This window comes from Natrix helvetica, assembly GCF_964273705.1.
Source record: "Natrix helvetica genome assembly, chromosome: 4".
NCBI lineage: Eukaryota > Metazoa > Chordata > Lepidosauria > Squamata > Natricidae > Natrix > Natrix helvetica.
In genome coordinates, this window is record NC_138550.1 from 157,072,214 (window position 1) to 157,085,053 (window position 12,840).

The window sequence follows — 12,840 nt, forward strand, 5'->3', positions numbered from 1 at the left end:
GGTCATTAAGAAATATGTAAAAAATAACTCCAGGATGATACAGTAAAACTGTGTTTAGAAAAATCTGACAAAAAGACAGTAGTTATACAACAGAGAAAATCTTAACAGGAGATTTCTGGTTTATCTTCCAGTTTAGGGTAGCTTGTAGCTTATCTTGGCTGGTCTCATAATGTTAACAGGGTCAAGCTTGATCAGCATGTAGGATGGAAAAACCATCGATAAATACCAGAGCAATAAATTATGAAAATACATCCCAGAAGAATGCAATGGGACACTAATGGCTTACTGTGACCTATGAAGTCAACAGTCAAGTTCAGCTCAGAGGAACTTCCATAAATGCAATTTGCTGATGGGACATTCTGCAATATTTCATTTTAAATTCCTTGCAAGGTCTTTTCTTGCAGAAAAAAGCTTGTCAGTTCAATATTGGGCTTCTTTTTAAAACGAACAAGCAACCTTTAAATATAGAACATCAGTGGGCTTTTACGGGGATGGTTTGAGAGATATAGTAGCCCACAAGCATTCTTCTCATTTTGGCACTCAGAGACCAAGCATATTGGTTGAGCAATCTTTGGCCAAGGCTGTAGGCTGCTGGCTGATGATAAAGAAAGAGCAGACCCTGTCACACATGTGGGAGGGGGACTTAAAATTTTCTATTTTTAATGGGTTTCTGCAGGTGGTTTCCTAGTTTTAAAAAATGATGTTGCAGCTATTTTCGTGTTTACTGTACTTCTGTATTCCAGTTTAGTTTAAGGACTCAAAATGGTAACCACAAGAAAGGAATGCAGAGCTAATTTGGGGCATAGGGAAAAAATGAATGAAGAATGAAGGGAGGGGGCACTTACTCTAAAGATTATACAGTCCTGTGAAAGGGAGAAGCACTTCTGTGATTTTGTTTAGTATAAGGTGGGACAGAGGAACACTTGGAGGGACTTCTATTATTTTATTTTTCTACAAATTTCAGCCCTACAAGATAGTTGAGATTGGGAAACCAATACTTTAGGAAGCCTCTAGCTCTGCTTTGTTGGTGAGATATATTGCCTATAGCACTGATGGCTAACCTTTTTGTCCTTGCATGCCGAAAACGTACGTGCACATGCCTACACCCATAATACAATATACAATACAATAGCAGGGTTGGAAGGGACTTTGGAGGTCTTCTAGTCCAACCCCCTACCTAGGCAGGAAATCCTATATCATTCCAGACAAATGGCTATCCAACATCTTCTTAAAGACTTCCAGTGTTGGGGCATTCACAACTTCTGGAGGCAAGCTGTTCCACTGATTAATTGTTCTAACTGTCAGGAAATTTCTCCTCAGTTCTAAGTTGCTTCTCTCCTTGATTAGTTTCCACCCATTGCTTCTTGTCCTACCCTCAGGTGCCTTGGAGAATAGTTTGACTCCCTCTTCGTTGTGGAAGCCCCTGAGATATTGGAACACTGCTATCATGTCTCCCCTAGTCCTTCTTTTCGTTAAACTAGACATACCCAGTTCCTGCAACCGTTCCTCATATGTTTTAGTCTCCAGTCCCCTAATCCCCTTTGTTGCTCTTCTCTGCACTCTTTCTAGAGTCTCCACATCTTTTCTACATTGTGGCAACCAAAACTGAATGCGGTATTCCAAGTGTGGCCTTACCAAGGCATTATAAAGTGGTATTAACACTTCACGTGATCTTGATTCTATCCCTCTGTTTATGTAGCCTAGAACTGTGTTGGCTTTTTTGGCAGCTGCTGCACACTGCTGGCTCATATTTAAATGGTTGTCCACTAGGACTCCAAGATCCCTCTCACAGTTACTACTATTGAGCAAGGTACAACCTATACTGTACCTGTGCATTTCGTTTTTCTTGACTAAATGTAGAACCTTACTCTTTTCACCATTGAATTTTATTTTATTAGATAGTGCCCAATGTTCAAGTTTGTCAAGATCCTTCTGTATCTTAAGCCTGTCTTCTGGAGTGTTGGCTATTCCTGTCAGCTTGGTGTCATCTGCAAATTGGATGAGTTCCCCATTTATTCCCTCATCCAAATCATTGATGAAGATGTTGAAGAGTACTGGGCCTAAAACAGAGCCTTGGGGTACTCCACTGCATACTTCCCTCCATGTAGATGCAGTTCCATTGAGGACTACACGTTGAGTGCGGTTGGTCAGCCAGTTACGAATCCATCTGGTGGTGATGCTGTCCAACCCACATTCTTCTACTTCATCTAGTAGTAGGTTATGGTCTACCTTATCAAATGCCTTACTGAAGTCCAAGTAAACTATATCGATGGCATTCCTCTGGTCCACTAATTTTGTCACTTTGTCAAAGAATGCAATAAGATTAGTCTGGCATGATCTGTTTTTGACAAACCCATGGCAGACTAATCTTATTGCATTCTTTGATAATATGCATGTCATCCCCCGCGCATTCGCGCACACACACACCGCCCCGTTTTGGGCCTAGCAAGCCTCCTTGAAGCTCTCACAGGGAGTGACTTCTCCGGGTGCCGTCCACCAAGCAATGCCAGAGGGCGGCGCCGAGGGGCAGGGCCTTCTCTGTGATGGGCCCAGCCCTCTGGAATGACCTCCCCCCCGACATTAGGACAGCAACCGATCTCCGCTCCTTCCGCACGAAACTCAAGACCCACCTGTTCCAACTAGCCGGCCTGGCCTGAATTATAGCTATTTTCTAATCTCTCTGGATAAATTTTTTTATTAAGTTTGACTTTGGGTATTTTAATTGTTTTTAATTGCATTTTGCTGTTTTAATTAATTGATTATTTATTTATTGTGTGTTGTACTATGCTTTTTGTATATCTCCTCCTTGTTATTTATTTGTTGTGTAGTGGATTGTACGCCGCCCCGAGTCCCTTGGTGGAGAGGGTGCGGCATATAAATTGGATTAATAAAATAAATAAATAAATAATAAAGTTCCCTGGGACCAAAAATCGGGTGGGGGTGTGAATGCCTCCCCTTCCATGCATGCCTATAGTTGTTATGTCTGCCTTGTATGCAGCTTTAATCCTCTCTATCATTCATCTCCATTGTTCAGTGATGCATTTCCTTCCTCTAGGATTTACCTCTATCTGCTCCTGTGAGGCACTTCTTGTTCCTGTTGGATGTATATAGTTATATTCTCGATGGCTTGTATAGTGTTTTAACTGCATTTTGATTAAACAATACGTGCTGCAGTGATCTGAAAATCAGCTGGCTGGTGGGAGGCTTGCACAGATGCAAGGTGGAAGTGAGCTGGGGCAACGGCTCGCTTGCCGGCAGAGAGGCCTCTGCATGCCACCTGTGGCACGTGTGCCATAGGTTCGCCATCCCGAGCCTTTAGTAATAGAATCTTGCAAGTCAGGGTGGTGTTTGCTTGAGCTTTTTATGAGCACAGGTAGTTCTTGACTTACGACTTGTCACTTAGCAACCATTCAACATTACAACAGACCCCTCAAAAGGTACGTTGGATCTGGATTTGAACTTTCAAAGGCCACCCACCCCCTTGTTTGCGGTCACATGATCACATTTTGGACACTTGGCAACCTTATTAATAGCATCACAAAGCATAGCTTCGCCCTGTGTTGGATCTCTTTCCTTAATCCCCAAAGGGCAGGGGATTGAAGGATTTGAGGTGCAGCACATCGGGAGAGCATCTACATAGGAAAGACTGATTGATCTTTGTGGGAATAAATTTTCTCACACTTCTCTTTCTTCGGATTTATTGTGTTTGGTAGCTGATGGAAGAGAGCAGGCTGTGTTATAGGACCCTTAAATATTACCTTTATACCAACACAGCCTGGCTTCAGTCAACTTCCCTAATTCAATACAGAATGGCTCCTGATTTTTCTTGCTTCTGCTTTTTTTTTTTTTTTTTTTGTTACTGCTGGATGGCACAGTTTCTGTCTTCCTGGTTCCAAAACAAGGCATGCCTACTTACTTGAAGCTGCCATCAGTAAGGGCTTATTCCCTACTATTGGGGTGTTTAACCAGAGAACCAATAGGTGAATTAAATTTGATGCTCAGTGCAGAGTCAAATTCCAGAACACAACTTTAGATAGGCAGAATCTTATAAGTGCAATGTTCAAAAGGCTTCAGAGGTCACCAATCCATTTGGGGGTAGGGATGTAGATCAGAGAAGGTTTATAACTCAATGCTAGAGCAAACAGTTTTTCTGCAGAAGGTTGTAAGTTCACACGGTGACATCTCTATATTTAAATAACATCTTCATATCAAATTTGACTCTTGGTAACCTAATATGGACACTCATTCTTGGTACCAATATAGAAATGCTTTATCATTGCAACTTTTGGGATGGTTTTTCAACACATCGGTTTACCTTTCAGCTTTTCCTAGTGGTTTCTCATCCAAGAACTGATCAGGTCTGACCCCTTTAAGGTTTTTCAGCTCAACCAAGGTCAGTTAAATTTACCACATTGCTTTTCCAAGCAGGTGTCTCCAGAGCAATTCAGATTGCTCTGAATGTTTTGAAGATTGCTTTAGCAATTCCAACCAAGAAGAAGAAAGCACCAGTAAATAAAGAAGTAATAAAAACATAAGGCACATCCTAAAAACTCCTGAAACAGCCGATCTTGTGATGAATTAAAAGGCTCTTTTTCATGATGATTCACACTAATATCCCAAATGTGCTTTTTGCAAAAGGCAACTGGACTTGTTTTTTTCCTTGAGGATGTTTCCTTGAGCTCTTTTGGGAGAACCATGACCTGCATGACTGAGAATCTCCATAGGCATTCATGTTAATAGGTTTACCACTGGTTCTATCTCCTTGCTAGGTCTGAATTCCTGCAGGTGATTCTTTGTGGCCATCCTGAGCTATAAGAGAAAGTCAAAATGGCTGCCTTTCTTGGATGTGAGGTGGTATTTATGCAGGTTTTAGCTGCCATTATCTCCTTTTCTAGTGAAGATGATGGATACGTTTCCTTGAATGCATTTAATTCTGTTCTCAGGGATCATCATTTGTTGATTTGCAGTAGTTACAAGATGCTCTAAACAATTGTAGCTCTGGTCAGAAAACCACACAATGGAATGCTACAATAATTCCCAGAATAGACACAACAATATGATATTTATGGAGAAGGACTGCTCATAATCAGTCAATCTGAGCCAGAAGCACCCTGGAGTAATATGGTGTAACTGCATTGTGAATTGCATTGAGGAGAGGAGCCAAACATTCATCTGGAGCAGACCCGGGCTTTTTATGCCCTAGGGCAGGGGTATCAAACTCAAGGCCCGCGGGCTGGACCCGGCCCACAGGATGCTTAGATCTGGCCCGTGGGACTGCCCTGGAAACAGCAAAGGATTTGCCCACGGTGCCTCTGCCAGCGAAAATGGAGCTCTGTCAAATTTATGTAGCTGCCCATCTCATCCAAAGTGATTCTTGGTTGTTCTGTTGTACTGTGGCCTGGCTGCAACTTTTGAATCTCTAAAGTAACCTACGTTGAGCCTGCTGGAGAAGTCCACCTGAGTGGCGACTGAGTCTGAGAGGTTAGTTTATGCAGCCTGAAAGGAATGAAAGAAGGAAGCTGATGAAGTCAGCAAAGTACCCAGGCACTTAGTTCTAACCTCATGGTAAAAGTGCCCTTCTTTTTCAACTCTGAATGCTCTGCCTCCTCCAATAATGCGGGGTGTGTGGCGTGGAATAATAAAGGAGCGCCTTCACTTACTCCCATTAATTCCAAGGCTTCTCACGGGGTGCAAATTTGACCTTGTTAATTCTGAAACTGTTTGTCTGTGACAGTCTGTGGGAGTTGAGTAATGTATTAAAACTTGGTCTAGTCTCATTAGTTTCAAAGCACCTTGGGAGACTTTAGTGAAGGAGAACAGAAGAAGCTTTGAAGCTACGTTGGTCTAGAGCAGGGATGTCAAACTGGTGTCATCACTGAATTGTCACGTGATGTGACTTTTCTCTCCTTTGCTAAACAGGCGTGGGTGTGGCCAGCGTGTGATGCATCTGACCTGTAGGCCACGAAGTCTAGAGAAGTGTAGACGACTGGCTGTGAGATTTTCATAGTTGAAGTCCACACATCTTAAAGTTGCCAAGTTTGAAAAAAAAACCACTCTTCTAGAGGATCTAGAAAGAAAGGTTCCTTTTCACTCCTACCTTGCACTTATTTTGGGCACAGGCTGAATTCCCACCTTGTCCTTCGCTGTACAGGTAGTCCTTGATATGTGACCATTCATTTAACAATGGCTCAAAGTTTAAGACAGTTTTGGAAAAAGTGATGAAGTTGCACAGTCTCCACAGTCACATGATCACAACTTGGGTGCTTGGCAACTGGCTCACTTTATGATGGTTGCAGTGCCTTGCAGTCATGTGATTGCGATTTGCGACCTTCCCAGCTGGCTTCCAAATAGCAGAGTCAAATGGGGAAGTCAGATTTGCTAAATGATTGTGTGATTTGTTTAACAATCATGATAGAATGGTAGTAAAATTGGGTGTGATTATATGATGTTTCACTTAAGGATCACATCAACAACCAAAATTCTGGTTCTACTTTTGGTTGTAAGTCAATCTTTCCTTCCTTCCTTCCTTCCTTCTTTCCTTCCTTCCTTCCTTCCTTCCTTCCTTCCTTCCTTCCTTCCTTCCTTCCTTCCTTCCTTCCTTCCTTCCTATCTTCCCCCCCTCTCTCCTTCCTTCCTTCCCTCCCTCCTTCTTTTTTTCTTTCCTTCCTTTCCTTCCTTCCTTCCTATCTTCCTCCTCTCTCTCCTTCCTTCCTTCCTTCCTTCCTTCCTTCCTTCCTTCCTTCCTTCCTTCCTTCCTTCCTTCCTATCTTCCTTCCCTCCTCTCTCCTTCCTTCCTTTCTTCCTTCCCTCCCTCCCTCTTTCTTTCTTCCACCATTAATTTATCAGCATGAACAATCATCTTCCACCTGGGGGAATTTGCCGGGCTAAATGATGTTTATGAGACTGTTAATTCTCAGATGGAGGCAGCACAAAATATCCAGTGTTCAGAAATACCTTTGAATGTGACTAGCTCCTCAATTAACCTCTCTCCATTACTTCATGTTGGTCCCAGTGAGGTTTTTTTCCTCATTAGTTATACCACAGTTGAGTGGGATAAACAAATCAAATGGTTCAGTAAAGTGAACTAGGACAAGAGAGGAATACTTTTAGTTGAGGAAGGGTGGAAAAAATGAGAAATTGACCCAGATAGCATCAGGGTGTGAGAGGAACAGGAAAGGTTATAGCTGAATGTGTTCTGTATGGTGTATTAACGCTGATGATAGAAGTTCACATTTTGAAACTTTATGCTAGAGTGGGTTATGTTTATAAGTAACAATGAATAGCTTGTTGGATAAATAGCAGAGTGGGAAAGGTAATAAAGTTGAGACGAACACATTGCCAAGGCAGGAAAATAGAAATGTTTATGCTCTTATTTAAAGGTCTGGCTTCCAACTTATTTTCTTTGGTATGTACTAGTGTCACCTTCCAAATTACTACTGTTATATCTTTCCTTTAACCTGTGTTTCTCATTCTGGTCCACTTGAAAATGTGTGGACTTCATGCTGGCTGGGAAATTCTGGGAATTACAGTTTACACATCTTTTAAGTTGCCCCAGAATGAGAAGCACACATTAACTTAAGGACCTGTGGATAAAGGGAGAAAGAAGAGAGGGGGTCAGCCTATTCTCCAAAGGCAAGGAAGAACCAATGGATGGAAACTAATCAAGGAGAGAACCAACCTAAAACTAATGAAGAGAAAAGAGAAACGGTGGAAAGCAGAACAGTTTGTCTTCATAAGTTATGGAGGCTTAATCACTGGAGGTTTTTAAGAGGAGACTGAACAACCATTTGTTTGAAATGGTATAGGGTCTCTTGCTTCAGCAGAGGGTTAGGACTAGAAGACCTTTAAGGTCTTTCAACTCTGTTGTTCTGTGATCAGTTGGGTTAATTGAGTCTCCTTCCAACATGTTGGTTTTGTTGTACACGTTCACTATGTCTCAGTAGGTGGCAGCATCTAACTGACCTTGGCTACTCTTGAAAAAAGTCAGCAGGGTTGGTCTTGATTTGTAGTTTCTGGCTAGGTTAGTAGAAGACTGGCTAGGAAATCCTAGAGTATAGTATAGCTTTTAATGTCATTGTACATCATGTATACAACAAAATTGGCTATGAGATGTAGCTAAATTGGGTTATCGCAATAAGCAAAGTGAAGAGAATTGAGCTTGAATTAAGGGAAACTTTCCTTTGATATCACCAGGCAGCTTTTATTTATTTTCCAAATGTCTTTTGTAACTGTAATTTATAAGTCAACTTGATTACCAATTTCCCCCATTTGCTGTCTTTTGCATATTAACTTCTACTTTTGACAGACTAAATTGTAGACACAATTTTTCCGATTAATTTACTGAAACCATTTGCTTCTGAGCTTCCCACTTAGAATGAATATTCTGGGCTGGGGACAGAGGTAAGCAGTAAGATGAAAAACCCAGCAGGAAAAATAAATGTTGTCGTGAATCAGTTGCTAAAAGACACCACTAATCCATTTGTTCAGAAGGTAGCAGGCAGAACGTGCAAAAATTTAAATTTTAGGTTGCCGATTATACTTTACAAGCTCTTGGAAATGAAGAGGCCTTTTCATCTTAAGGCAAAGAAAGATGTAAGGAAACAGGTTTGCACTTCTCTAGAACAGTTTCAAAGTCCAGATGCCTGGCATGTTTTGCTAAAGATGACCACAGTCTCACACATTATCTGAGGACTTGAGAAGTTAGTGTTATAATTGGGGAAGCAGCATTCTTTTCAGATGGGAGAGGTTTTAGGGAAGAGGTTTCTAGGCTAGGAGTTTAGCTTTGCAACAGGTTGCAGCTGTGCCACAATTTGTGGCATGATAGTCAAATAGGTCACAGGGTGGAAACCGAGTGATGGATGGGTCAGGTGTCAAATATCCTATAAGGCAGGCAAGATGGCAGATACATGGTCAAAAGCAAGATTGGGAAGAGAAGCAGAGGCCAGAAGATCTGTTCAAATCTGATGATGTCTTCACTGGTTGGTGAAATTCACTGATTTATATAGCTACCAATCTCACAAACAAGTGACTTTGGGTGGCAAACTGATGGTCCTCAAGACAATTTAGACCAGTTAATGGAGCTCTGAGCAGCAGTGAGGAATCTCTGGCACTCAGGGATTTGGTCGAGTCTCATATGTCTCCATTAGTTGGTGAAGTTCATTGATGGCCCTCAAGGCAGTCTAGCCCTATCAGTAGAGCCTTGAGCAGGAGTAAGGAATCTCTGGCCTCTTCTAGAAGTTGATAAACCATAACATTCAACATTTTTCAATATTGGCTGTGTTGTTTGGGACAAGTGTGAGATGCAGTTCAACTCATCCAGAAAGCTACAAGTGCACTAGCAGATACTCTACTTATTCTGCCTGCATAAGGAGAATGGATGGTTTGGCTTGATGGGACTTTATAGAATGCAGTGGGCCCTGACAATGCAGCAGGAAAAATTATAGAGATAAGATACTATTATATGCTTTGCATTTCAGGAAACTCTAGTCAAACATTGAACAGGGTAACCTAAAAAGATTATGCTTCATGTTATAGTTGTAAATGTCTAATTTAGTTTAGTTTAGTTTACTTTATTGTCATTGCACCTTGTACAATGAAATTAAATGCGATCTTCAGTGTACAATGACAGTTCAGGTTGTGGTTGTTAAGGAATCGTGTGCAGTCATTAAGCACAATATCAGGTGGTGGCTGGTTTCCTCATTGTCTTGATTTATTGGAAGCTGGCAGTGAAGATCACGTGGTGATGATGTGACTGTGGGAAGCTGTGACCATTGTAACTGTGTACCAGTTGCCAAGTGCCCCAATCATGATCCTGTGACTTTGGGGACACTGCGACAGCCACAACTTCAAGAACCGGGCATAAGTCTTCTTGTTGAGTACTGTTGTAACTTTGAATGGTTGCTGAACAAGAAGTCAATAAGTGAGGACTACCTGTATAGTCAAAAGCCCTTCCCTGTCTTTCATATAAAATGATAGTATAAAATGGTCACTCCTGCTTGGGACCTATCATATGAGAATTAGTGAAATATTAAAGCAAATGATGATACCCAGAAGAGATAGCAAAGCACAAACAAGTGTGTTCCTCCTTTTCCTTGGTATATAGAACAGGATGTCCAATTCCCAAAACATTTATATTCTGCTTAAGCATAAAGTTCTGTTTTGCAAGCATCCAAGCTGTGAGAGGTAAAGATAATAGGAGTTGTAATCCAAACACATTTGGTGAGCACCAGGTTGAGAAACAATGCTGTACTTTTGAAAATGGTGTGCCCAAATGGTACATACACATGCTAAAAAATTAGAGGCCTATTTAGTTTCTGTTGAGCATCATTAAATTAGCAACAGAGGCACTGTGGGTGGATTGTTGAGCCCGGAAGAATAAAGTGTAAGAGATAATTAGTTAATATCCGTCTTGTCTCAGTTGGGCTCCACCTGTTTTGTTAGCTCCTTTTTTAAAAATATCTAAGATTCATAGCAATTAAGCCATTCTCAGTAAGTCTGAGGGTTTTAGCCACTTGTTCTCTCAATCACTTTCTCTAATGAGAATGCTATTGTTGTAATTCCTTGCGTTATCAATGTTCCGATGTATAGCTTAGTGAAGGTTAGTACTGGTTGGAAGTATGATTCAGTGAGAGAGGAAGGTGACAGGTGTTGTCCAAACCTATGATTCATGAAATGTGATCCATGTCAGTTCTGAAGGAGAGAAGCTCATTGCCCACCTGGCTGGTGTGGAGTTGCTTCCCAAAGGATCATAGGAAAGCAACTTGCATGAAAGGTAGGTAAGAACAGGAAGAGACAGGAGTTTGTTCTGGAGACTGATGTCTGCAACTTCACCTGGATGTCCATGGGTGACATTTTTTCCAAGTCTGAGACTCAGATATCCTTTGGAGAAAGAGGCTCCTAGCCTTTGACTTATTACATTCTTGTGCTTTTGGCTGTGTGCACACATTAGGCTAATCATAGTTTGCTTCAAGCATTGTTGCATAAGCACAGTTCCTGGGTTCGCATGTCCCATTAATCCATAAAATACAGTTTACAAACCACAAGGTCCAATTTTCTGTAATGAGCTCCAATGAACAGATTGGAGAAACATTGCTGTAAAACATGCAGCCGCCTTGCCTCAAATTGACAATACCTATATAAATACAAAAGAATAAAATTGGCCAAGTAGGTTTGACAAAAGAAAACTTTTCACTCAACACATAATTATGGGATTTATGTTTATACAGTGTTGTCATAGCAGGCTTGCTCAAGATATTTTGATGCCTGAAGCAAAAGATAAGATGATGTCCCTTCTCCATCTTACATACAGAAATTGACAAAGTTGATATTGTTCACACTACTTGTCCTAATCAAGTAGGTTTCACAGTCCATTTAAGAGGAGAAAAGAGACTTAGGAATTTCCCCAGAGAGATAGTTATGCAATTGTGATGCTACCTTGGAGAAGGCTCTTTATCTATAGCAGTGGATGAATTTAAGGCTCAAGTGTACACTTTTTATCAACGAATGAAGGCAAATATACATGCCCTCGGATAATGTTGCAGAATCCAATCTGGGCTGGTCACTGGGACCAGAGGTTTTGTTTTCCAAGCTTTTGGACTCATGCTGGTGATCATCCTCAGGGAACTTCTCTCTAGTAGAGAGACCAGCACACACATTGCTGGAAAGAAGTTCCCTGAAGATGGTCTGCATGCGCAGAAGCAATTTTTTTAGTACTGGGCATGCACACATAGTGCGTCCCTGAGTGAACCAGCAGCAGCTGGAACCCACCCCTGTTCTGATCCCAATGACCAACCAGATTGGATCCTACAACTTTCCACTAAGTAATATGCTTAGACATCAAAAAATCTTCAGTGGTTTTCCATGACTGTAATTCACAAGATAAGTTTTTCTCCCATTAGTTTATCCCTTGTTTTGTCCTTGAACCCATTTTCTTTGCCCAACATGCTGAATTGTAAACCCAACTCTATAGATTGAATTGCCACATCCTACATTAAAAAGTGATTGGAATCTTTGTGGGTCAGGCAGGTTGTGAGGATTTAGCCCAGGGATGTCAAACATGATTTCACTGAGGGCCGTATGAGGGTTGTGTTTGATCTCGGGGGGCTGGGCGTGGCCAGGTGGGCGTGGCCATCTCACCGTCATTCGTTGAGGCTCCGTTTTCGGCTGCAATGGCCTCCTGCAGTCCTCTGCCAGAGAAAATAGAGCTCAGGTAGGCTGTGTGTGGCTTGCCTTGGCTCCGTTTTCAGTTGCAACGGCATTTTGTAGCTGTCTGCCAGCGAAAAGGGAGTTCAGGGAGGCCACGTGCGACCCTCCCGGGCTTCGTTTTCACTGGCAGAGGCACCGTGGGCCGGTCCTTTGCTGTTCCAGGGCGGCCTCGTGGGCCAGATCTAAGCACTCCGCCTAGAGTTTGACACCCCTGATTTAGCCTATCACTTCAAACTGAGCCCAAAAATGGATGTGGAAACAGTTTAAAAGCAGTTTGCACAAACTGAATGTTTGTGCTACATTTTGCATGATTCCAAGGTGTTTCTAAAGTTAGTCCCAGTTAGAAAGAATTGCTGCAATCCTGTTTAGTAATTGAACCCAGCCTTGTTTAAGATAACTCATCGGAGGATTTGACCTTCCAGGAGGAACATTAGGTGAGCAAGGCAGTAAGATAGATTGCTATATTACAGTGTTTCTCAACCTTGCCCTTGAGATGTGTGGGCTTTAACTCCCAGAGTGCTGGCTAGGGAATTCTGGGAGTTGAAATTCACACAACTGAAAGTGACCAAGAAACATTGCTATAATTAGTATATGAGGCGCTGAATCTATGCCAGGAGTGTCCAAACTTGGCAACTT

General features: G+C 41.8%; 1 protein-coding gene across 1 annotated transcript in view; it reads left to right on the forward strand.

Moving 5' to 3' along the window:
* Positions 1–12,840, forward strand: part of NSMCE2 (NSE2 (MMS21) homolog, SMC5-SMC6 complex SUMO ligase) — a 262,790-nt gene that overhangs the window by 15,446 nt on the left and 234,504 nt on the right. The gene's annotated exons all lie outside the window — the stretch shown is intronic.